Source organism: Aethalodelphis obliquidens, unplaced genomic scaffold (genome assembly GCF_003676395.1).
Source record: "Aethalodelphis obliquidens isolate GAN/ISIS:26980383/991018 unplaced genomic scaffold, ASM367639v1 scaffold52, whole genome shotgun sequence".
Taxonomy (NCBI): Eukaryota; Metazoa; Chordata; class Mammalia; order Artiodactyla; family Delphinidae; genus Aethalodelphis; species Aethalodelphis obliquidens.
Window position 1 is genome coordinate 11,833,786 of NW_020837996.1, and position 25,988 is coordinate 11,859,773.

Here is a 25,988-nt window from a genome sequence, read left to right on the forward strand (position 1 = left end):
TGCTAGGAATGATCAGGAACTGTAATGACTATCTCTCTTTATATTTGGAATCCCATTTCTTCTATACCCCCTGTATTTCTCAGGCATACTTTCTCCATGCTGGGGGCAAAGGTCCCCATGAAGCTCATGTTTATGCCATTCTAATGGTTCTCAATCTCAGTTCCCCAAATTACATGGACTAGGGGAGAGAAATCTTCCAAAAGAAAGAGATGAACAATGGATAAAATAACACATATTCTCTCTAGTCATATAATTAGAATAAAATTATTCTGCATATAGTATAATTTTCCAGCTGTCAACTAATGTTCTTTTTATTTAAACAAGTATATAAAGCAATTTGCTACAGTAAATTCCCACATAATGAAATAATTTAAAAGTCTCTTGGAGATATTTGGATACAGGTCGAAAGTTTGTGAGGTAAATTATTTTATGCTCTCTGTATTCTGGTTCTAGAAAATGACTGGATTTAAATGTTGATATTTTGAGTTCATTTAGTAATATTAAATATAGTTAACATTATTGATTTCCTACTATTTTCCAGGTACTTTGTTAGTTTGTGGTACCTCTCATAACTTTCTTGCTCCTGTTGTTGTTATTCCTTAATTTTTGATGGGAACCTATGGAGAATTTCATGCTTACTGAGGTAACACAAAAGCACTGCTTTTTAAAGCATGTGAGTTTTTGTTTATTGACAATGGAGTATTGCAACATAAAAGGTGGATTGGGCAAACTCTATCATAAAGCTGCTTTTCTTCTTGTATAGCTTCTGTCTAGTTCTTTTATTAGTGTCCAGGAGGCTCAAAATCCTAGGCCAAAATCATATCTCTAATATCAAGATTATGACATGTGTAACAGATTGGGCATAGGAAAGTGTAAATCATTTGAAGGCTATAGATTTAGCTACCCACTTGGAACAATAAATTATGTGTATGTACTGGGCCATTGGTGTATAACTGGACAAAGTATGAAGTTGATTTCAAGCTGGAAGGGTTATGAATCAAATGATATTAATGGTATAGCATGGATAGGTACCCTGGGGTAGATATCTTGGGATTATTGAGTAGGTAGTATGTTCTCTGTTAGACAAGGTAGGTATGTCCCCTAAGAAATTCTCATTGAGAAGTTGAGAATTTATTCAGTTATTCACCTCTAAATCATATATGGCTAATGTTAAATTGACAATTATGCTAATTTTTGTTTTGTTTTATTGTGTTTTGTTTAAGTGCATAAATTTGTAATTTCCAACAGAACTATGTCACTTTTCATGTCTTTATTATCTTTTATTTTTATACTTATTTCTTTAGGTGAGATCCTGAGATACTTAAATTGGTCATCCAACAATTGAAGTTCTGTAATAGTAAAACTGTGGAAATCCTGTGTAATTATTACTCTATTCTTTGTGACAGGGTTTTTACTTTATATCAACATTAACAAAATACCCTGATTTAGAATCAGCATGAAGTAATGCATAAGCTTTCCCCTGTCTTTCAGTATCTTAGTGGCTTAAATTGATGTCTTACTGAAAGTCAAACTTTCTAAAAGAAGAGACACTTTCAATAGAGAAAATCCCCCAAATTCTCTTCTTTCAATCAAGTTTCATCCTGTGACACTTACCTAGGTTAGCTTGGAACATGTCACTATTATCTACATTTGTAGAGTGTCAGGCTGTTAATGTCCTAAATATTTTGACAAGCACCATCTAGTTTAACTTTCATAATTACCCCCTGAGATAAGTACAATCATTATTTTTAGGTGAGGTATGTGAATCTGGATTCTACAATAGAACAGTTTGTTAAAATGAAGCTGGGACTCAGAATTTCTTCTGTTTGACCAGACTTCACACTCTTAGTACTGCATTAGAAATCAAAGAACAACTCATTTTAGGTGGCCCCAGGCTGCTTCTAGATATTACTTTATGGCACTGGCTTTTTATTAAAATTTTGTTTTGGTTGTTCAGTTTCTTCTGCCAAATTGCCAAGTACACAAAATGCCCCATAATGTACTGTATAGTAACTTGGCTTGTCCATTTAAGTATAGATAAAATTCTCAGAGCCTGTCCTAGATACACCTCCAGAATGTCAGTGTGGATTTAGAATTATACTGGAAAGAATGACTGAAGAGTTTTTCTTCCGTAGCCTTTATGAATGTATTCCTGGGATGAAGAACTTAATCAGGTGTCTGAAAAATGGAAAGATTTCAAAGTTTTTGTCAGTTTTCATATTCATTGACTTTTGTGGAGTTTGTAATGAGATCTGAGTATGTTTTTTTGTGACTTTAAGATGCTTCTTTTTGATTTATATCAGGGTTTCTCAACCTCAGTACTACTGACATTTTGGATAGACAGTTCTTTATTATGGGAGACTGGCCTCTGCATTGTAGGATGTTTCAAAGCATCCCTGACCTCTGTCCATTAGAGGTCAACATCAGCACCCTGTTGTGGCAAACAGAAATGTCTCTAGGCATTTCCAAATGTTCTGTGAGAGAGGGCAAGATTGCCCCTATTTGATAACCACTGCTCTATAGGTATACACTTCGCAGAGATGCAAAACGTCCTTATTTTATGGAATGTAAACAAATGCCAGTGCTTTTTAAAGTAATGAGTATCCTGATTTCATTGTTGTTAAAGGGGAACTCCTAATTGATCACTATTGTGTGCTTTTTACTTACTGTTAGATACATTGATTGCATTACTCTCAAGCCAATTATTATCATTTAAAATCCTCAGAAAGGTCTTTGCTGTGTAAGTGTTCAAAGATCCCATATGAGGTGAAATGGCAGATCTTTTTATCTGAGTACTCAATAAAGGAAGTATTTCAGAGGAAGTAGCAGCTATATAAGCTATTTTTTCCTATTAAATCTACCCTTTCCTACAATCTCAGACTCTTGAGTTGAGGCAGAGTTGCCAGCTTGTAGTAGCCTCATTTTTCAAAGAAATTTTATTTCCTTGTCTTACCACTGGGCCTTGGTTGAAGCTATTGGGCCACTCCTCTAATTTCCAAACATCAGATCTCAAAGATAAGGATTTCAGGTATGACTCCTTTCCCTCCTTCAGGTTCTAGCCTCCTTAGGCATACTAGTCTATTCGTTCTGAGAAACCAACCTGGAATATGAAGGAATGAAGATTTGCTAAGGTACTCAAGAATGTAACAACTGACTCCCACTTCTTTATAGTGGCATAACTAAGTCATTAAAATGACCTTTTGCAGAACCAAAATTCTCTTCAAGGTGACTTTTCCATCCATTTCCATATTTTAAAGTAGATGTCAGCTTCTCTTTCCAAAAGACAAGTGATCTCTTAAGCTAAATGGTAAGGAGTTTTAGTTACCAGTTTTTATACCACACAGTGATGCAGTGTCCTTGCAAAAAGCAATCTGCTTTTTCGATCAGTTGCAAAATTCAGTGGCCACAAACAGGGAAGGGGGCAGGAAAGAAAACCCCACAGGCATAGTTGTCCTTGTTTGAGGATGTCATTAAGAAGCCTATTCTGGTTCATGGCCAGATACTTCCTGGCTGCCTTTGTGGAAAGCCAATCCGCTCGTTTATCTTTGGTGATGCAAAGAGCTATTTTTGTTGTTGAGTGCAGTTGCCTCCACTTAGGAGTACTTAAAATGAGCACACATTCTTTCTGCAAAATTATTCCATTTTCATTTTATTAAATGATTTATTGGATGACTCCCAAAATGATTACCTAGAAATGTCAGGTAAAGGTTAATTCAATACCATGGAGCAGGGTAGTATAAGACTTGTGTGGCATGAGGTTGATAATACCATTTGTTTTAGGAAAGAAAATGGAATGATTTAGTATAACACCATGGGTACCTGACATTATTTTTCAATTTATCTGTGGTAAATAAATACATTTTGAACGTCTTTTCCATTTCATAAAAAGTGGGAATGTTTTTGAAAGACTGGCTTCACATTACTATTTGAAAATAAGTGCTAGAATAACTTAGGATTATCTCCAAATGAAGTTATGATATGGAAGAAAAGTTAGATATGGGGAGGCAGGTGAAGTAAATTTTTGCAGACATATTATTACATAGTATTTTTGAGCATATAGAAGCTCTCAGTCAGAAAATGGCTTGATTCCTGGCTGCAGTACCAGTTTATTGAATATATGATGTTGGGGAAATTACTCAACTTCTTAAGCTTTAGTTTCCTCATTTATAACGTGAATAATGCAGAACACAGTTCTTTGCACACAAGGAACTATTCCTTTATTCTGCCTATTCCCTTATTCAAGAACTATTTATGAAGCACCAAATGTATGCTAGGAATGTTTTTTTCCCCAACTTTATTGAGATATAATTTCATACAACATTGTGTAAGTTTAAGGTGTACAGTGTAATGATTTGCTACTCATATATTGCAAAATGTATATATTGCAAAACCCAACTAACAGTAGGGTCAGTTAGCATCTTCATCACCTCACATAATTACAGTTTCATTTTTGTGTTGAGAATGTTTAGATCTACTTGCTCAGCACATTTCAAGTATATAATACAGTATTACTAACTATAATCACCATTCTGCATATTAAATTCCAAAATATATTCATCTTAGAACTGGAAATTTGTATCTTTTGACTAACATCTTTCATTTCTCCCACTCCCTAGTCCCTGGCAACCATCATTCTACGCTGTTTTTGTGACTTTATCTTTTTTAGATTCTACATATAAGTGATATCATACAGTGTTTGTCTTTCTCTGTCTGACTTATTTCACTTAGCATAATGCCCTCAAGGTCCATCCAAGTTGTCCCAAAGCCATGATCTCCTTCTTTCTTATGGCAGAATTGTATTCCATTATATATATACATTTATATATATATGTAAATATATATATGTACATGTATATAGGTATGTGTATATATATATACACTACCCCTTCTTTATCCATTCATCCATAGATGGACGCTTAGGTTGTTTCCATATCTTGGCTGTGTAGTAATGCTACAGTGAGCATAGGAGTGCAGATATGTCTTCAAGAGAGTGATTTCATATTCTTTGGATATATACCCAGAAGTGAAATGCCTGGATCATGTGGTAGTTCTCTTTTAAATTTTGAAGAACCTTCATACTGGTTTTCTTAGTGGCTGTACCAATTTACATTCCCACCAGTAGTGCATGAATGTTCCCTTTCTCCCCATCTAATACTTGTTATTACTTGTCTTTTTGATAATAGCCATTCTCACAGAAGTAACACCCTTGATTAAATTTATTCATAAGTATTTTATTATTTTTGATGCTATTGTGAATAGGATTGTTTCCTTTATTTTTCAGATATTTTGTTGTTAATGCATAGAAACACAACTCATTTCTCTGTGTTGAATTTCTGTCTTCCAACTCTACTCATTTATTTAACAGGTTTTGGTGGAGTCCTTAGGATTTTATATACTATATGATACATCATCGGCAACCAAACATTTTACTTCTTCCTTTCTGATCTGGAGGCCTTTTATTTCTTTCTCTTGCTTGATCACTCTGGTGAAGACTTTAGTATTATACTGAATAAGAGTGGTGAGAGTGGGCATCCTTGTCTTTTTCCTCATCTGAGAGTAAAAATTTTCAACTAAAAGCTTTTGAGTGTCATGTCAGCTACAAGTTTGTCATATGTGCCCTTTATTATGTTGAGGTACATTTCTTTTATACCCACTTTGCTGAGAGTTTTTATCATGAAACCTTGTTGAATTTTGTCAAGTGCTTTTTCTGCATCTATTGAAATGACCATATGATTTTTTTTTTTGTTTCTGTTAATGTGATATATCACATTTATTGATCTGCATATGTTGAACCATCCTTGCATCCCTGGAATCAATCCCACTTGATCATGGTGTGTGATCTATTTAATCCTATGTTGAATTCAGTTTGCTCATATTTTGCTGAGAATGTTTGCATCTATATTAATCAGGGATATTGACCTGTAGTTTTTTTTCCTTCTGGTAGCATCCTTATCTGGCTTTGGTATCAAGTAATGCTAGCCTAATAAAATGAGATTGGAAATGTTGCCATCTCTTTAATTTTTTGGAAGAGTTTGAGAAGAATGAGCATTAATTCTTATTTAAATGTTTGGTAAAATTTATTGGGGAAACCATCCTGGAATTTTCTTTGTTGGGAGATTTTTTTTTTTTTTTTTTTGCGGTACGCAGGCCTCTCACTGTTGTGGCCTCTCCCGTTGCGGAGCACAGGCTCCGGACACACAGGCTCAGCGGCCATGGCTCATGGGCCCAGCCACTCCGCGGCACGTGGGATCTTCCCGGACCGGGGCACGAACCCGTGTTCCCTGCATCGGCAGGCAGACTCTCAACCACTGCGCCACCAGGGAAGCCCTGTTGGGAGATTTTTGATTACTGATTTAATCCTTACTCATTATTTGCTGTTCATATTTTCTGTTTATTCATGATTCAGTTATGGTAGGTTGTACAATTCTAGGAATTTATTCATTTCTTCTAGGTTGCCAAATATGTTGGTGTATAATTGTTTATAGTAAGTCTCTTATGATTCTTTATATTTCTGTGGTATCAGTTGTAATGTCCCTTCTTTCATTTCTGATTTTATTTGGGTCTTTTCATTCTTTTTTCTTGGTGAATCTAGCTAAAGGTTTGTCAGTTTTATCTTTTCAAAAAGCCAGCTGTTACTTTCACTGATCTTTTCTGTTGTCTTTTTAGTCTCTACTTCATTTCTTTTTGCTCTGATCTTTGTTATTTATTTCTTCTACTAACTTTGGGTTTCATTTGTTCTTTTTCTAGTTCCTTGACGTATAAAGTTATTTTGTTTACTTGAAACCTGTCTTGCTTCTTTTGTAGGCGTTTATTACTAAAACTTCTCTCTCAGCACTGCTTTTGCAGCATCCCATATATTTTGGTATGTTTTGTTTTCATTTTCATTTGTTTCAATATTTCTTTATTTCCCTTTTGATTTTATTCTTTGATTCATTGGTTGTTAAGTGTGTTGTTTAATTTCCACATGTTTGTGAATTTTCCAACTTTCCTCTTGTTATTGATTTTTAGTTTTATATTATTATGTTTGGAAAACATACTTAGTATGATTTCGGTCTTCTTAAATTGGCCAAGACTTGTTACCTATCACATAACGTATCCTGAAGAATATGTTCCATGTGTGCTTGAGAAGAATGTGTACTCTGCTGCTGTTTGATGCATGTTCTGTACATGCCTGTTAGGTCTGTTTGGTCTGAAGTATAGTTCAAGTCCAAGGTTTCCTTTTGATTTTTTGTTCCTGCTCACCTTTGAAAGTGGGTACTGAAGTCCTCTATTATTGTATTGTTGTCTATGTCTCCCTTCAGATCTGTTAGTATTTGCTTAATATATTTAGATGTTTGGATGTTGGGTACATATATTATTTATGATTGTTATATCTTCTTGATGAATTGACTTCTTTGTCATTATATAGTGACCTTCTTTGTCTCTAGTTATAATTTTTGGTTTAAAATCTACTTTGTCTGAAACATGTATAGCCATCCCTACTCTCTTTTGGTTTCCACTTTCATGGAATATCTTTCTCTATACCTTCACTTTGAGCCTAAGTGTGTCCTTAAAGCTGAAGTGAGCGTTTTGTAGGCAGCATATAGTTGGGTCTTGTTTTTTAAATCAACCAGCCACTCTGTGTGTTTTGTTTGCAGAACTTATTCCATTTACATTAAGATTAATTATTGATAGATAAAGACTGACTAATGCCATCTTATTGTTTTCTGGCATTTTCATAGTTCCATTCTTCCTTTCTCTCTCCAGCTGCTTTCCTTTGTGAATTGATAATTTTTAATAGTGATATGCTTTAATTCCCTTCTATTCTTCTTTTGTGAATCTACTGTAGGTTTTTGTTGTGTGATCATCATGAGGCTTACATTAAACTTCTTATAAATATCTACTTTATGTTGATAACAAGTTAACTATTTTTGCATACAAAACTCTACTTTTTTAATCCTCCTTTCCATTTATGTCTTTGATGCCATAATTCACCTCTTTTTATATTGTATGTTCAGTAACAAATTATTGTAGCCATAGTTACTTTGAATACTATTGTCCTTTAACCTTTATGCTAGAATTAAGCTGTTAACACATCACAATATCACAGTATAATAGTATTCTGAATTTGACTACATTTTACATTTACCTTTACTGATGTGTTTTATATTTTCATATGTTGTCATGTTACTAGTTAGCATCCTTTCATTTCAGCTTGAAGAATTCCTTTCAGTATTTCTCATAAGGCAGGTCTAGTGGTGATGAACTCCCTTCAGTTTTTATTTGTCTGAGAAAGTCTTTATCTCTTCTTCATTTCTGAAGGACAACTTTGCTGGGTAAAGTATTCTTATTTGGCAGTTTTTTCTTTTAGCACTTTGAATATATTATCCCACTCTCTCCTGGCTTAAGTGGTTTTTGCTGAGAAATCCACTGATAGCCTAATGGGGGTTCCCTTGTAAATTGCAACTTCTTTTCTCTTACTACTTTTAAGAAACTCTCCTTGTCTTTGATATTTGACAGTTTTATTATAACATGTCTTAGAGAAGATCTCTTGTCCTATCTTGTAATTCACAGATCATTTTTTCTGCTTGATCTAGTCTGCTGTTGATTCTATCTGTTGCATTTTTTATTTTATTCCTTGTATTCTTCAGCTCCAGAATTGTTGATTGGTTCTTTTTTATGATTTCTGTCTCTTTGTTAAATTTTTTATTTTGTTCTCATATTGTTTTCCTGATTTTGTTGAATTGTCTTTCTGTGTTTTCGTGTAGCTTAGTGAGCTTCCTTCAAACAGTTATTTTCAATATCTTATCTCCATATCTTTGAGGTTGGTTACTGGATGATTATTTTGATCTTTTGTTGGTCATATTTTCTTGATTTTTTTCATGTTCCTTGTAGTCTTCTGTTGCTGTCTTATTTACATTTTAGTCACGTCCTCCTCCTGTCTTTACTAAACTGCCCTTGGGAAATAAATATCTTCCATCAGCCCTACTAAGGAAATAGGAGGCTTTCTCAGACCTTCTGTGGATATAACTGCTCCATGCTTCTTGTTCCCTCTTGTAGCAGAATATGTAAGAGTGCATGGTTTCTCTCCACCCCAAAAAGCACCAGGCCAAATGCTGACAGCCTTCCTGTTGCTTTCTCAAGGGCCAAACTCAAGCTCAAATTTATGGTCTGTCTCTAGCTCACAGATTCAGGTCAGCTTTCTGCATGTGCTCATTAGCCATCTTCCAAAACTGGCTCTGCCATCATCTGGAGCAGGCACAGAGAGCTAGCTGCAGGGTGGGGATATGTGTTGGCAAGGCACCCAGAGCACCAAGGATACCCATGGGTTAATTGGGGGTATCTGTAGGTGAGGCATCCCCAGTGTCTCATGGACAGGCTTCTTGGTGTAGTTTATGATGTAGTTGGTAGGATCTATGTCTCTTTAAAGCCATCTGAGAGTCCTATCTGCAGCTCTCTCAGCTTTTTCCCTCTCCTACTCGTGCAGCTCATGACCTAGTACCTGGGATGGGGCGAGAGAGAAATGGGATCATGGCAACATCTCATATAGCTGGGAAAGCTGGATACTCACCTACATGCTCTCAGTTTTCCTTGTGGGAGCAATCCTGGGCCTAGCAGGTCTCATTTGGCACACTGAGCTGTGCCACCCTGGGGGAGGCATGACATGGGTAAAGGGAAACTTTTCCTCCAGTCTTCTTCAATGCATCTAAACTCATTTTTTTTTTTCTCCAACAGTGTGCTGGAACTTCTTTTTCGGAAACTTGGACTTCTGCAAGGACTCTCTTATCTGCATGATTGTCCAAGACAGTGTTCTCCAGGGCCTCCTGGACCATGGCTGAGAGTGGCTGGAGCCAGTTCACACACCCTGCAGTGTCCACAGTCAGGACCAAGGTCTGTATGCCTGTTATCTAATGTATGGGTGAGCGAGACTCTTCCTGGGTTCTTTGGTGTATGGTGCTAGATCCCACAGCTCCCGCAAAGGCACTTTTGTCTGTGGATGGATGCCAAATTGTTGTTGTTGATGGGGGGGATACAACGAGGGATGTCTTATTCAGCCATGTTGCTGATGTCACTTGCCCAGGAACGGTTTTAAGTTCTGGGAATAAAGGGGTGAGCCAAGGCACACTCATTCTGCCTTCATGGAACCTATAAGTTGGGGAGTTTGTGAGCTTAGTTGAGAAGACAGCTATGAATTAAATAACTACACAAATATGTGTAACATTTTAACTGTGACAAGTGATACGAAATAAAGCAATACAGTATTATAGCTCTGAGGTATTTTCTGAGTCTGAAAGAACAGGAAAACTTCCTTGAGAAGTGACATCAGAGTTAGATCTCGAAGATGAGTAGAAGTTAGCTAAGGGAGGATGGGGAGAGAGAGAGGAGAGGTTTCATCACGTGGAGAGTAAGACGTGCAAAGGCCCTGTGTCAGCAGGGAGCAGGAGGCTTCTGAGGAACGGAGTATAGGCCAGTGTGGCTGGAGCCCAGGGAACAAGAGGGATGAGTGATGTGTGATGAGGCTGGAGACGCTAGCAGGCGTCAGAACATGTAGGGCCTTTTAGACCATGTTATAGAGTCTGATTTTTTTTTAATTGAGATTTTTGAGAAACTGCAGAAGGGTTTTAAGAAGGATAAGGTGTTGGTGGTGTTGACATGAGTATGTTTGCATTTTGAATTGTGGTCACAGCATGAAGATAGGGGAGGTAGGTGTGGATGCTCAGAGACGTAAGTGAGGAGGCTACTGCTGTCCACCAGGTGAGGGCTGATGGCACCTTGGATTAGAGAGAAAGGGGAGTGGAGACGGCAAGAAGTTCGTGACTTGCAAAGCTAAACTCAGTATACATTCGCCATGATGATTGTCGTTGTTATTGCTATGGTTCTTTCGCCATATGATCAGACTACTGACATTCTTCCTTTTGAGTTGGAGCCAATAGCTTTTCCTTGATTAGAAAAACTTGATGATGGTGGGAAGCCCTGTTTTCTAGATGTTTATTCTTTGATGACCATCACATTTAAGGGAACGTTTTCACTCAGTCCATTGAACCCATCTGATAGGCTCTGAGAGATCCAACAGCAGATCTCAGGTGGTTTCTAGCGTCTCCTGATTCTAAGTTTTCCAAAGAACTGTGGACCCCTGCCAGGGAGGACCCTGGGTCAGCCTGTTGGCCTTCCTAACCTTGACATGATTTAGTTCCCGGTTCCCTATCATTTTTGGTGAAGAAGTGTGGATCTTAAATTTCTCATTTTCTCCTGTGTTACTTGAAGGGTAAAACATTTTATACTCTCAATTTACTGCTCTCAAAACTGCTCTAAAAAGCAAAGTCTAGTATTTAAAAAAATGTATTCCACATAATTGCAATCTGATGGGTGGCAATAACTGTCTCTACTCTGGAATACCTGGCTCCTTTTAATCCTCATTTTTAGTTCTAACAGTTAGTATGTGAACTTGAACTCATCTCCCCCTGCCCCGGCCCCCCACACTTGTACTCAAGTTTTGGACTAAAAAGTTGAAGATACAAGTATCTAGACACTCATAAAGATATTTTGAGGTTAAAACATTGTATGCATTTCCATAAACATTCAAGTACCAACTATTTATTTATTCAACAAATATGTATTAAGCACATACTAAGTGCTTAGAAATGTTTAGGGATGAAAACACAAAATAGAGCTGTTCTTGTGGAACTTGCATTCTGATTATAGATGGGTTTAGACTGCAATACCTCTCTGAAATTCATACAAGCAGGGCCATGTCCTGGGCCTTACATTAAGAGGATCACACTTTGGCCCTACCCAGCACATCCCTCCATACTGGCCATGGTGTCCGAATGGCCAAGGGAAGCTGCTGACTAGCCTCTCTTTTGAGATCATAAACCAGGTAACTGGCACCTTGGTTTCCCTGCCCAAACCACCCTGAGCCGACTTGTAGAGAGTGCACAAGCCTGTTTCATGAATCCCTTCTAGTATGACGCTGTTGTGCTCCCTTCTGTCTCAGGAGTGGCCAGGGCCTTGTTACTTGTCTGGCGGGAGGAACTATAGATGAGACATGGCTGAATGGTGTGTTTTGTATGTTAATATGAGGCTTTTTTTCTGAGTGGGACAATGTGGAACGGTGGGAAGGGAAAGGGGTTGGGCCATAAGCCAGGGTTTGCCCCCCTCTCCCAGGCTGCATATTCTGGCAGCAGTCTGAGCATTCTAAATTTGAACTTGGCCTTTCATTATTAAACCTTTTTATCAAAGGTAGGAAGATAGAATATATTTTATTTAGCAGGTTTTTTTAGCTTGGTTTATAACTTTTACATGTTTAAACATATGTCAGTGGGCGTTGAAAATCTTAGGGGTGGGCTTGTTGAACAGACGGCTAATCAATAGGTAAGCAAATACTTGAAGACGATATTTTAGACAGTGATAAATGTGTGAAGTAAGAGGGAGTTGAGAGTGAATTCAGGAGTAGCTGCTCCTTTAGATTGGATGTTGACAGTAGGTCTCTTCAAACATGGGGCAGAGAACTGAGTTGAATAAGAAGGTGCTCATTAGAAAAACCTTGGAGCAGTACATTCTGTCAAAGGAAAAGGCTGATGCAAAGGCTCTAAAGAAGAGAGGTACTTGGTGCACCCAAGGAATAGAAAGGCCAGTGTGGTTCACATATAGTAGGTCCAGGTTCCTAGCATGAGTTGGCATTGAAGAGGTCTGCAGGGGCCAGAACCCTATATAAGGCCTTGAAGATCATAGTTTGGAATATGGATTAATTTCCAGTGCAGTGAAAGCAGTGGAACAATTTGTACAAGGGAGTGGCATGATCTGATTTAAATGTTACAATAACTCTGGCCACTCAGTGATGAACTTGTAGGAACAGGAATGGAAACAGGAGAGCCATTATAAAAGGCTATTGCAGTGGTCCAGTTTAATACTGATGGTGGCTTGGTTAATGTTTCAGACCATGGTAGGCATTCAGTGTGAAAATAATTTGGCAGAACATGTACTTAGAACTGTTATTTTAAGTTCTATGAAACTTCTAGCAGCTAATCACTTGTTCAGTTCATTTTGTGACAATTCCTTTTGTGATCACTCAGCAAATTCACTTTTTTCAATAGTCCTCCTCTTTAATATGGAACCACCTATGATCCTAAGAGCATCGGAAAATCAAAACAAATTATTTTAAACATTTGACGATGGAACATAGGGAACTGCAGTAGAGGCTTAGGCTGGGTTTTGTGATGGTTCACGTGTTAACAGCTGATAACGGAAAATGATTAGTAAGGAACAGGAAGGGTATGAGGAAATAGCACAGTTAAATTTATTCTAATTTCATGTCAGACAGCATGAAAGCTGAAATACGTGGCTTACTAATAAAACTGTGGTATAACATGCAAGGCCTTTGCATAAGGAATGACTAAGCAATGTTTTCAGCTTTGCTATTGAATTATTAAAACACAGAGTGGAATTTACAAGGCCAGAAAATTTGCTTTATCCAACAAGTAATTCCTGAAAGCTTGCTGTGTGCAGACACTGAACCAGGGAATCCTGAGTAAGCTTTAGGATTTGACTACTAGAAGACCACAGTTTGGTAAAGTCTTTGCATTTTAAATCTTAACCTATTTTTCCCATATTTAGAAAACTTATAGTTGAAAAAATTACCCACTCTATCTTATTTAATATTTTTTTCAGATTGCAAACTTTGAGAAAAGGGAGCCTGTGAATTTTACTAGGCTTTTCTTTAACACAGCCCCATTCCATGGATGTCTTTCATAGTTGGTGAAAATGTTCCTAGCCCTGGATTCTTTGTCTTTAGAATAAATTACTCCCTAGGTTATTTTAATGTTCTGGTAATGCAATTAACCTGCCTCTTGCTTCTCTTTGTCCAAAGTAGCCAGTTACCATTAAATTAGATCTTGATTCTGTGATTGGATGGCAAAGCACTTAGATATAAAGGAATGATGTCTGCCATAGTAGGTGTCATTTTAAAATAACAAAGTATATATATACTTTTTGCACAGTGTCAGTTTCACTGTGCTTATGTATCCTGTTAGAAACTGAGAATCTGCTTGCTTTGAAATCATTTTTTACTCGACTTTTATAGACTTCCACAAAAGTTGCATTTGCAAATTGCTTTTACAAATGCAACTTCCTGAAGCCCACAGTGTCACTAATAATATTAATGATAACTAAGCCTTATTCAGTATTTATTAGTAGGCCAGTGAAGGGATTTATATACATTATTTTATATAATTTTCACAATAACCTATAACATAAGCATAACAAAGGTTTTGTAAAAATATCTTCCTTTACAAAACTGGCATTGTTTGTTCACTCCCATTTTGAATAATCTCCACGTGAATGTAAACTCTAGGAAGCCAGGGGTTACATCTGCCTGTTTCTCTATTATACGCCAGTAGTTTGCATGACACCTGATCCACAACCAATGATTAATAAATATTTAACTGCCTTCTTTTTTTTTCTTAACATCTTTATTGGAGTATAAATGCTTTACAATGGTGTGTTAGTTTCTGCTTTATAACAAAGTGAATCAGCTATCCATATACATATATCCCCATATCTCCTCCCCCTTGCATCAATGGCAGCCAGAGGTTAAGTGGCTTGCCCAAGGTGATAAAGCTAGTGTCATCCTATCTTACTCCAAAGAGTGTGTTCTTAGCGTGCTTGATACAGTTTCAAGGAAGAGTTCATTGGCCTGCTGGGTTGGATATTAGGAATTCCTTATATCATTTAGATTTATCTCACTATGGTACAGCTCAAGATCTGCTACACTTGGTATTAACTCATTTGGGAAAATTTTATTCTCAGATAAATAGCCTCAGGCTCCTATTATACACTAATGGCATACTTTGAACTTGTCTTTTTTTTTTTTTAAATTAATTAATTCATTTATTTTGGCTGTGTTGGGTCTTTGTTGCTGTGCGCGGGCTTTCTCTCGTTGCAGCAAGCAGTGGCTACTCTTTGTTGTGGTGCACGGGCTCTAGGTGCGCAGGCTTCAGTAGTTGTGGCACGCAGGCTCAGTAGTTGTGGCTCACGGGCTCTAGAGCATAGGCTCAGTAGTCGTGGCGCACGGGCTTCGGTGCTCCGCAGCATGTGGGATCTTCCCGGACCAGGGCTTGAACTCATGTCCCCTGCATTGGCAGGTGGATTCTTAACCACTGCGCCACCAGGGAAGTCCAGAAGCTTGTCCTTCTTACCATAGTGATGTTTTCCCATCATGTTCCAATTTAGTTCTAAAGGAAGTAACTGAACAATGAGTGTAAAGTTCCTCTTTCTCATATTACCCATATAAAGTTATCAAGTTTTTCTTAGGCTCTAATTAAAGTCCTCCTGTCCCAACCTCAGTGAGTTTAGAAATAGCAAATTCTCCTTTCCAGGCAAATTATTAATCCTGACGTCATTGTTTAAACAGCAAGTTTGGGGTTGATTTCACATTTCCTGCTGAATTGAATTCCAACTTCTCTGATGGGCTTCCTTTTCTTACACTTTTCCAAACCTTGAAATCCAATTATATCTTCTGGTCTCACTCCCAGAAAATTCTACTGATACTCTATAATGCAGGGAGACTGGAGGGCTGGCTCTACATTTAACATACTCTGGGATCCTCTAGATCTGTACCTTTGTGTGAACTGGTATTACCACCACCATGCCTTTCTTCCTGCATCTTTGTTTATATGAAGCTTGCTCTCTCCCTTGGGCAGAACAGAGGCAAACTCTCCTTTTGCAACTTGTGTCTTCCTTATGGCTGTCTCCTGTGGACCAGACTGTGAGGTACAATACACCCTCTCAAGGTCTGGGCCTTTCATGACAGGGACTGAGGCTCCATCTCTTTGAGGGCCCAAAGCAATGCCCACTTCATAGCGTGAACAGAAGGGTACACGGCAGAGTGTTCTGTTTTCTTCCTCATTCTCCCCCCCACCCTTTGTTCTTTCTTTGAAACCACTTTCTACCCCAAAGGGTCGGGATCCTGAGTATCAGTTGAGGAGGATTTAGATTTTTTTGGATTGGAGCATCTACATAAAAACAAAATTTCTTTTGCTAATATTAAACATCCCTTTACTCTGCCCTAGTGAAGAACTTCCTCCAAGGAAAGCGTCAGGGGGAAGGAGAAAAATGAGCTCTTCAAATGTAAACTCTGTGGTTATTGTTATAATGTGTGAGAAGGTATAGATATAATCCATTACCCAAAAGAAAATGGTACATACTAATTCTTGATTTTTCCATTAAATAATTTGTCAGTACATCTTGACTAGGCACCATGGAGTTCACTTCTTTGTCTGATAGTCTCCCTTTTTTCAGTGTGTTAGTCCTTTTGTTTTCTTCCACCTCCCTGAGGGTCTTAGTTCCATATTGGGGAGGTACTTCCAGGTCTTCCCCCCATGTGTCGCAGGAGTAGGTTCTTAATAGTCTCTAGGGTGAAACACAAAGACAAACACATCGTTCTTTGGATAATAAAGAATTTTTCACAAAATAATTTTGATGAAAGATCTAGAATGTAAGATCCATAAAAATACATGTGCTCTGTGGGCTGGACCTTATTAGCTCATTATGGGATTATCAGTACTTAGTAAGTGTTCAGGACTTACTTGTTAAATGTATGAATAAATAAATGTGTTAGAGTTCTAAGACATCTTTGCCCCTCTTCTCTGTTTATAGTACTGAATGAGGGGTGAGAGTGGAGGAGGTTGCAAAACAAGGAAGTCTGGGACAGGGAGAGAAATCCTCATCCTGCTGCAAATAAAAATGAGAGGAACTGAATTTTTAATGCTTCTTTAGTGTTGCCAAACCTACCCTGTTAGGGACCTCTCTTATTTTTCCTTCAAATAGAGCATGTGGAATTTAACCTGTCACAGTGTCATTTTGAAAGGCTTTGCTTCTTGAGGACAAGGAACTCAAGCCTTGCCCCGTCTGTTTTGTTTATGGTAAATTTAATAGCAAGATACAAGCAGTACCACAGAGACTTAACCTACCGGCAGTTTGAACCTCCTGATCACCATCCTTGGTTAATTTTTTATTCAGAGAACTCTCAGTAAAATTTTCCTGTCTTGTGATGAGGTCCATGAAACGTTTTTTCTTTGGGCTTCTTGAAATCATAGCTGAAAGCTCAGCCGATGTAAAACATTTCCATTATCTGATTTGAATTTTTCAGTACCCCACCTGACTTTGCTCTAAACCCCATAGCTCAGATGCTTTAGTGACGAAGTATATTGTATTGTGCATATGTCCCAGGACAGAAAGGGGAACTTTCAAATTGTTCTGAGAACATGTGGAGGGAAACAGAAGTTTGGCCTTCACCAGTAGAAGCTAAGATCAACCAATCCATGTAGCTTCCCATGTATATTCAAAGAGCTTTTGCAAATTTTCCTAATACATTTACCTGTTTCTTTTTGTTGAAGCTATTACATAGTTGAGTTGCAGCTAAAATATTCCTTCCAAGAAATAATGTCTGATCTCATTTTTTTTCCTCCTCTGTATCTTATTGTTTTCCCCCTTCTGTGATTTATGCCTTGAACTTGAGAAAATTTCTGTCTATGTTTTATCTTCCCTACTATGTTCCAAGCTACTTAAGAACAGGGGATACTTCTGTTATAATTTTTAAATGTCTCCAGTACATAGATATATATTGAGGGCCATTAATTTTTTTTTCTGGGCCTAATTTGGGTGACTCAGCACACCAGTGAATGCAGGGCTAGGAGGTGAAAAATTTGCCTTGAGGAGGAGAGTCATAGGTAAGCCTATACATTTACCAGGGTTGGAGATCTGATCCTTTTGGTCCAGGTGCTCTGGACTCAAAGAACGACCTTGCGTAAACTCAGGACTCCCCTGTCCCAAAGCTAATGGGGAGTGTACAATATTCCTTAGTCTGCTCTTTGTCTGAAAGCACAAAGTCTGGTGTGTGTGCGTGTGTGTGTGTATGTGAGTGTGTTGTGTTAAAGGACTTGAAACAGCCGTATCTAGGCACGAGTGGGACTCAGAGCTGGCCGTAACCACTAGCCATTAGCTGTCCTTCCCAAACAGGCTATTAATGGTTCTAGAACTCTGCTCTGTACCTGCATTTCAAACTAAAGGCACACTCTTGTGATAGGCCAGAAGGACTTCCATCATTTGGCCCTTATTTTTCACTTTACCTGTTCCTTGGACCAGTTTCGCTTCTACATATAACACCCCAGAAATATTGGCTTGCTTTCTGTTCCCTGGCACGTCGAGGTATTTCCCACTCTGAATCTTCAGACGGGCCTGTGATTTTTTCCGGTTCTGCTACTCATTTCCTCTTCCCCATCCTGTTCATGCTTTACCTGGCTCACTCCTCTGTCTTTTAGATCTCAGTTCAAATGCGGTTTCTTAGAGAGGATGTCCTTGCCACCCACATCTAAATCATGCAAATTTTATTCCACCTGTTATTCCTATTTATAGTTTTTCCTTTATTTTACACTCTCACAGTGTAAAACCGTGCCAGTTCGTTTTAGATAAAATTCCTCACTAAGGTCAAGAACTGAGATTAGCTGCTATATTGACAAAGTCCTGCATGATACTTGGTATGTTGTAAATGTCGCTAAATAGTTTTTTAAGTGTGTGAACTACCAAGGAAGACTAAGGAAAGATTGGAGCCTAAACTGTACAGGCCAGAGGAAGGGGTTGTTTGTTCTTGGTATAAAATTTAAATGATGCATCTAAAAGAAATTGATGCAGAGAGTTTTCTCTTGTCTGTAAACATCAATGTATGTTTTTTACAGAGATCGGGTGGAGTAATTTAAAAATGATAAATGTGTCCAGATTTTCTCCGTGCTGCTTATTCACTCTGGTGTGCTATCCCTGCCACTGTCACTTCCTTTTTTACTCCCTTTTCACATTCCCCCTCTTTTAATTTGGTACATTCCGTTTATCTTCTAGATCACAGTTTAAACTTGCATATACTCAGGGAGACATTCCCTACCCCTAAATTAGGCTAAATCCTTTGCTATATACTCTTAAAGCGCTCTAAAAAGCCCTTGACTGGCTCCTGAGAGATAACATTTAAACTCTTGGAATATCCTGCCTGATAAGAGTATCTTTGTACACCTGAGGCCTTGGGCCACAGCAGATACTTTATGCTAACAGTGAGATTCACAGGGTGGCCTTGAGCAGTATTGTGTCAGCTTGACCTCTAAAGGGGCAGGAGAGGTCACTGAGTAACCAGTGTCAGTGTTTCCTACCTATGTGATTGACCTCCAATAATAGACCCTGGACAGCAGGCTTAGGTGAGCTCCTTGGTTGGCAATATTTAATGCCTGTTGCCACACATCATTGCTAGAGAATTAAGTGCTGTTTGTATGACTCCACTGGGAGAGGACCACCAGGAGCTTGTGCCTAATTTCTGCTGAATTCTGCTGTATGAGCCTTTTTCCTTTGCAGATATCAATCTGTATCCTTTTCCTGTAATAAACCATATCGTGAATATAACAGCTTTTCTGAATTCTGTGAGTACTTCTAGTGAATCATTGAAACTGAGGGTGGTATGGGGACCCCAAACATAGTCAATTACTTGTCTAACATGCCAGACATCTATTAGGGGCAAGATTTACAGTGATGAATGAAGTAGACATGAGTCCTTTCTTCATGGGTGTATCAGCTGATGTTGGAGAACCCAAATTACAAACAAATAAGTGGACAAATAGATAAATACAAATAAAAAGTAAGCCCTATGAACAAACGAGCAGAATAAAGTAATAGTGTGATAGGAGAGTCTGTGCTTTTTTGCCACATACAAACTCTGTAAGAGGGACTGTGTGTGCATTTAAGTTAACCATTTATCTTCAAAGTGTAACAGGTTCCTGGCAGAGAATAGACACTCAATAAATGCTTGTAAACTTAAATACCTACTCCCTTTCCCACAGCTGTCCTTTTCCTTGCTGAAATTTTCCTGAGCAAAGTAAATTAAATTTAGGATGGTAAAATGTACAGAGCATAGCTAGATTACATAGTAAGCACGGTGTGTGTGTGTGTGTGGGTGGGTGGGTGGGTGTTGTGTGTGTGTTTATGTGTGTGTTTCCTCTTATAGAGAGAAGCCTAAGCTGACTTTTGAGAATGAAAATCTCTAGTTTGCTGATTTGGGTTTTAAAAATTTTGTTGTTACTTCTGACTAATCATAAGTAAATAACTTTATATGGGAAAATCCATTTACTAATTTAAGAATAAATTCAATATGAAGATAACTGCAAGTGTTTCATTGCATGAGTATTATGTAGTGTTAAACATGCAAAATACTTATTGAGCTTTGAAGACTACATAAGGCAACATCAGATTTTCCTTTGAATCCTAACATCTAACATGCACTGTATGTTGAGTAATTTCTACATCTTAAACTCTGTGTTAAGAGATTAAGAGATTTTATGAAATCATCATCTTTCTAACAGGTTGAAACATACCACTTCTTTATTCCTCTAAGATGTTTTTTTCAGCACTGGGTTCTGGATATTCTCATCTGTGTTTATTGTGCATATTTCAGAGCTGAGGCAAGTGTAAACACTGATCATGTTTGTTTATCGATCCTTTCTCAAGGAACTAGGCTATACTGCATTCCTTCAGATATCTTTCTGTGATAGTGGGCCACGTTAGAAGTTACCAAATAAATGGTGCCATGTGGAAATGTAAATACTGTAACAGTAGTGATAAAATGTATTGTTTGGCAGTTGAAATATTATGATGGAACATTCTCCCTGGTTGTGTCGCTTGACCAAAGATGAATTTCTCCTTCCTTTTAGAAGTGCTAACACTAAATGCAAGGATATGTGGTGGAGGTGGCAGTGGTGGTCAAGTATGTCTGTGTGTGTGTGTCAAAGGACATTAGTGATGGATTAACCAGAGATACGTGAGAGTTTTTTTTTTTTTTTGCGGTACGCGGGCCTCTCACTGTTGTGGCCTCTCCCGTTGCGGAGCACAGGCTCCGGACGCGCAGGCTCAGCGGCCATGGCTCACGAGCCCAGCCGCTCCACGGCATGTGGCATCTTCCCGGACTGGGGAATGAACCCGTGTCCCCTGCATCAGCAGGCGGACTGTCAACCACTACGCCACCAGGGAAGCCCCTTTTTGTGTGATATTTTAATTACTGATATCTTTACAAGTAAACCTTTGAAGGAAGAGAAATGTAAAGTAAAATTGAAGTATCAGGGGCTAAGTTGAGCCATTGGGTAATGGCTTGATTCTAGAGGATCACATTAATCAGCCAATTCAGGAAAAGAAAAAAATCCATCAACAATTTGTAGAAATGGTAAGGTGGCTTTTTGAAATGACTGTTCACGTCCAATAGATATTTAGAAGGCCATACCAGTAGCCTTCTGTCAAGTCAGCACGGTTACGTATGGTGAGTATAATAGTTTTGAGATTATTATCAAATTAACTGATTTAGCAGTCTCAGGAGTGAATTCTGAACTTTCTGACTATGTTTCTGCAATGAGGAACAAGTTTCTGCAGGCATCCCAGCCTAGGGCATTAGAGAAGCTGGGGCAGGAAGTAAGAGGGTCCCAGTCCAGTTTGGAGGTGAAGGGCCGTGACTGTATTGATGACTGGATTAAGAGATTAGGCAGAGGGGATTTGAAACAATGCCCAGCATGTCCAGTTCTGATCTTACAGTAATTTTATAGAAAAGAACAGTTTTCCTTCCTCTGTGGCTTGGTGTCAGTTTACCATGAGCAGAGTATCTGCTGACCTTTGACACCAAAGTAGAAATAGAAGTTTTCTATTACAAACTGACATACAGTAAGTCCCCTACATATGAATGAGTTCCATTCCAGGAGCGCATTTGTTAAGTCCAATTTGTTTGCTAAGTCCAACAAAGTTAGGCTAGGTACCCAACTAACACAATCGGCTACATAGTACTGTACTGTAATAGGTTTATAATACTTTTCACATAAATAATACATTGAAAAAACAAACACAAAAATAAAACACTTTAAATCTTACAGTACAGTACCTTGAAAAGTACAGTAGTACAGTACAGCAGCTGGCATACAGGGGCTGGCATCAAGTGAACAGGCAAGAAGAGTTATGTCATGGAGGAGGGAGAGGAGGTGGGAGATGGTAGAGCTGAAGGATCGTCAGCAATAGGAGACAGAGGGCAAGCTGCAATGTCACTTACGCCTGACACTGATGGAATGCATGTTCGTATCTTTGAAAGTTCGCAACTTGACGGTTCGTATGTAGGGGACTTCACTGTGTTGCTTTGTTTCTAGAATTTATTCAGTAAGCTTCTGAATACTATGAAAAAGACATTCTGGGGGGAGATAAAACTTAAATGGTTAAAAACATTTTCTTATGTATTTAAGCCAGGAAATACAGAGAATACCATAGTATAGAATTTATTATAGGTGGTGGGGAAAGCTTTAAAATAGAAAAAAAAAACAAACCAAAACACATAAATGGATAATTCCTGCTCTTTATACACCAGAATTCTTTTCATTGCAGGACCCAGAAACCCAGAAAAGACTAGTTTAAATAAGGAAGGGAAATATATTGTGTCATATATCTGGGAAATCGAGGATGTAGGATTGATCTACTCGCATTTTAGTCCAACTGCTTAACTAATGTCATTAGTATTTTTCTTTTCCTTCCTCCATCTCTCAGTTTTGATACCTTCTATGTTGGTCACATGCTGTGCTTTTCAAATGGTCTTTCTTTATGTAGCCAGGGAAAATGATGGCCAGCAGCTCTAGCTTCACGTTGGCCTTAATGCTTTTATTTCACATAACATTTATTTTATTTCTTAATAAAACAAAATGTTTACTATTAAAGGTGGACAGATAAGTCCAGCTACAATTTAGTATCTACCAATAAAAATATAGATCATAAGAACTCTTCTTCCACGCTATCCTAAACTTACACCTACGACTTTGAGCATAATGATTGACAGACTTGTGTCACATGAACACTCTGACTTCACAGTTTCATGAAAATCACATGGACTAAAGGAGGGATGTTGAGATAAAACAATATATATGCACTACAGGTGCTGAGCTTTAAGAATTTTAGGCTGTATTAGGAGAGAAAATGTATGCCTAGTGAGTATGCTTTGTTCGATTAATGGAAAATTAAGTTCATCTATATGGGAATGAAGTTATATATTGAACTAACCAAGGCTGCGAGGGTCACATTAGGGATGCTTCCTAGAATATCATAAGAATATTAAATATTAAAGTATAAAAAGAAGCTACTCTAATGCCTTTATTTTACAACAAAGAACAACTGAGATTCAGAGAAAAGAAGTAACTGTTTCAAGGGTATATATAAAATATTGTTGGCATGCATGTTGAGGAGGGGTGGGAAAGTGTAAAGGGAGGAGCCAGTAAACAGATTTGTGGAAGTGAGTGAGATTAACTTTGCATTTCATGAGGCTCATAAAATGGAGAAGGACTAATTAATAAAATACATACTTGATGCTTAAAATTTACAAAACTTCAGTATCAAATTTTTGAATTTTTAAAAAATTTAGTTCAAACAATGTTTTTCTCATTGTAGAAGCAGTAAAGACATGCTGCAGAAAGTTATAAATGATATAAATATAAAATATATAAGTATATCATAATTATCCCAGTTGTAGTTAATGAATTATATATATAGTATATAGTAAATAAAATATGTACAGAGACTGAGATATATGCACTATATAAAAATATATTTTCCCACTGAATAGTTTTTTCCCAGTTATTTTACTATTGTGAACAGTGTTTCAAGCACACTTCTGTAAGTAAACCTTTGTGTAAGTTCTTAATTATTGCTTAAGAAAATTTTATGAAAGAATTTCTAAGATAGAGTCTAATTATTTAAGAATCTTGTTTTTATTTTTAAGTAAAATTGGAAGTAAAATATCTTTATAGCCTTTTTTTTTTTTTTTGCAGAAAAGCAAAGAAAAAGAAAAGCCAGTTCATTTAATTCCTTACTCTTTTAAAAGCAAGACATATCTTTAGCAGCAGTGGTCCTGTAACATTTATGTCTTGTTCAAGGGTAATCAACTGAAATGGATGTCTCTGAAATTAATATCCCATCGAGAGCACATTTCATAGCAGGTCTTAAGGATTTCAGTGCAGCTAATGACCTTTAACATTTGTCAAAATTTATTTATGATTTTGAAAAGTAGAAACAGTTGTATGTTCAACCAGTGAAATAGGAAATCTAGTATTTAATAGATATTGAATAAGACACTGAAATCTTCTATAACATGGATTTTTCAGATTGCTATGCAGTAATCAAAATACTGCTCATAGTTACTTCAGTTAATATTTTAAATAATTGTATTTAAGCAATTGCTGGATGTTGGAATGTTTTAAAAATTCAGTGCCTGGCACATTGCTTTATAAATAATAGGTTTTTAATACTTATTTAAATGAATGAGTGAATGAATGAATGTAGTCTTTCCCAATTTTACATTAACAAGTTATGTAAATTATATATAATTGTTATTCAAAAGTCATAGGTTGAGGGAGTAAATTCAAATATAATAGGTTTAAAACTATAAATATTGATTATTCTGATAGCAGATAATAAAAGGCAATTGACCTATGGTATATCCAAATTTGCTGCTTCTTAGCAGCAAATGTATATGTATACGTATACATATATATGTATACATACATTTTTTGACACATAAAATAACCAAATGAAAGGTGTAGGATCATGCCTACTGAAAAAAGCCATTGGTAACTCATTTTATATTGTCTTTCTGAGTCCTGTTTGAGATAGTCAATTAGATGCAATGTCAGCAGAGCCTCTTGCTTGGGAATACGAGAAGTTTTAAAATAATTTTCTTAGGAGCATGAAACTATCAACCATAGAAGGCCATAAAAGTCTGAGAAGGCCATATGGAAAGTGACCTGACCTGTGAGAGTAATCTAATACCAACTCTTACTGTTTGGAAAACAGGCACAATTGTTTTAAGGAGAATGAAAGACCCCTGGAGACGCATGTAAATTTATTTTTTTCATTTGAGTCTATTTTCAGGCCTAATAACTTGTATTTAGAACTGTTTTTAAATGCCAATTAGCTTTATTAAATTGGCATGTGGAGTCTGAAATGAGAAACAGTTAAAAATGCCAGTGAGCTTTACCCAGAGAGCTCAAGTTTCAGGACCATGAACAACTCATATTCCCCCTCAACCAGCCTGTTCATAAGTGTCTTCTCTTGTTGGCAAAAGAGGGCGCACAAGGTTGTGTTGCTGGAGTGGTATCAGTGCTCTAAGTGAAGAGAAATGCTTCTTTGTTTTTTCTACGTTCGAGTGACAGTCTCTGCATATATATATATATATATATATATATATATATATATACACACACACACACACACACACACCCTTTGGGCAGAACACATTTGAATATTTTGAGACTTTTTAATATGTTTATATTCCACAATGAAAGACATCATTTATTCAACAAATGTTTGTTAAATATCCACTGTATGAAAGGCATGGAGGTAAGCAGAGATGAATGAAATAGATGTGGCTTCTTTCATTTCGACTTGGTCACTGAGTACTGTGTTATTCAGATAGTGACTGTTTCTTCTTTCTCAAGATACAATATTTCTTAAAGGCAGAGTGTCTGCTCTATAATATTCAGTCCTTTATAATAGTTGAAGTGTTAGAATGCTCTGTGTTTTAAAATAGGCTATAAGTATATGAAAGTAATATTGTAGAGTCAAAAGCTCAAGATTTAGAGCCAGACTTGAGTACGAATTAACTAATGCTATTTGGTAATTATGCACTATGTTTGGGAATAACACTTATCCTCTTTGAACCTTAATTTCCTCACCTGTAAAATGAAGATAATGATGCTTATTTTGCAGTGTTGTAAGAAATAGATAACATACCTATGTCTTCTCAATATATGATAATTCCTTGAACTAACTTTATTAATTTGAATGAATAATGTCATATAGATATTTTTACTTTCAGGGGAGGTCTTCTTCTGGGACTTTCAAAATTTTAAGTGTATTTGAGAGATAATATTTCTTTACAGATTTTATAAAAATTAAAACATAAATACTTTGTA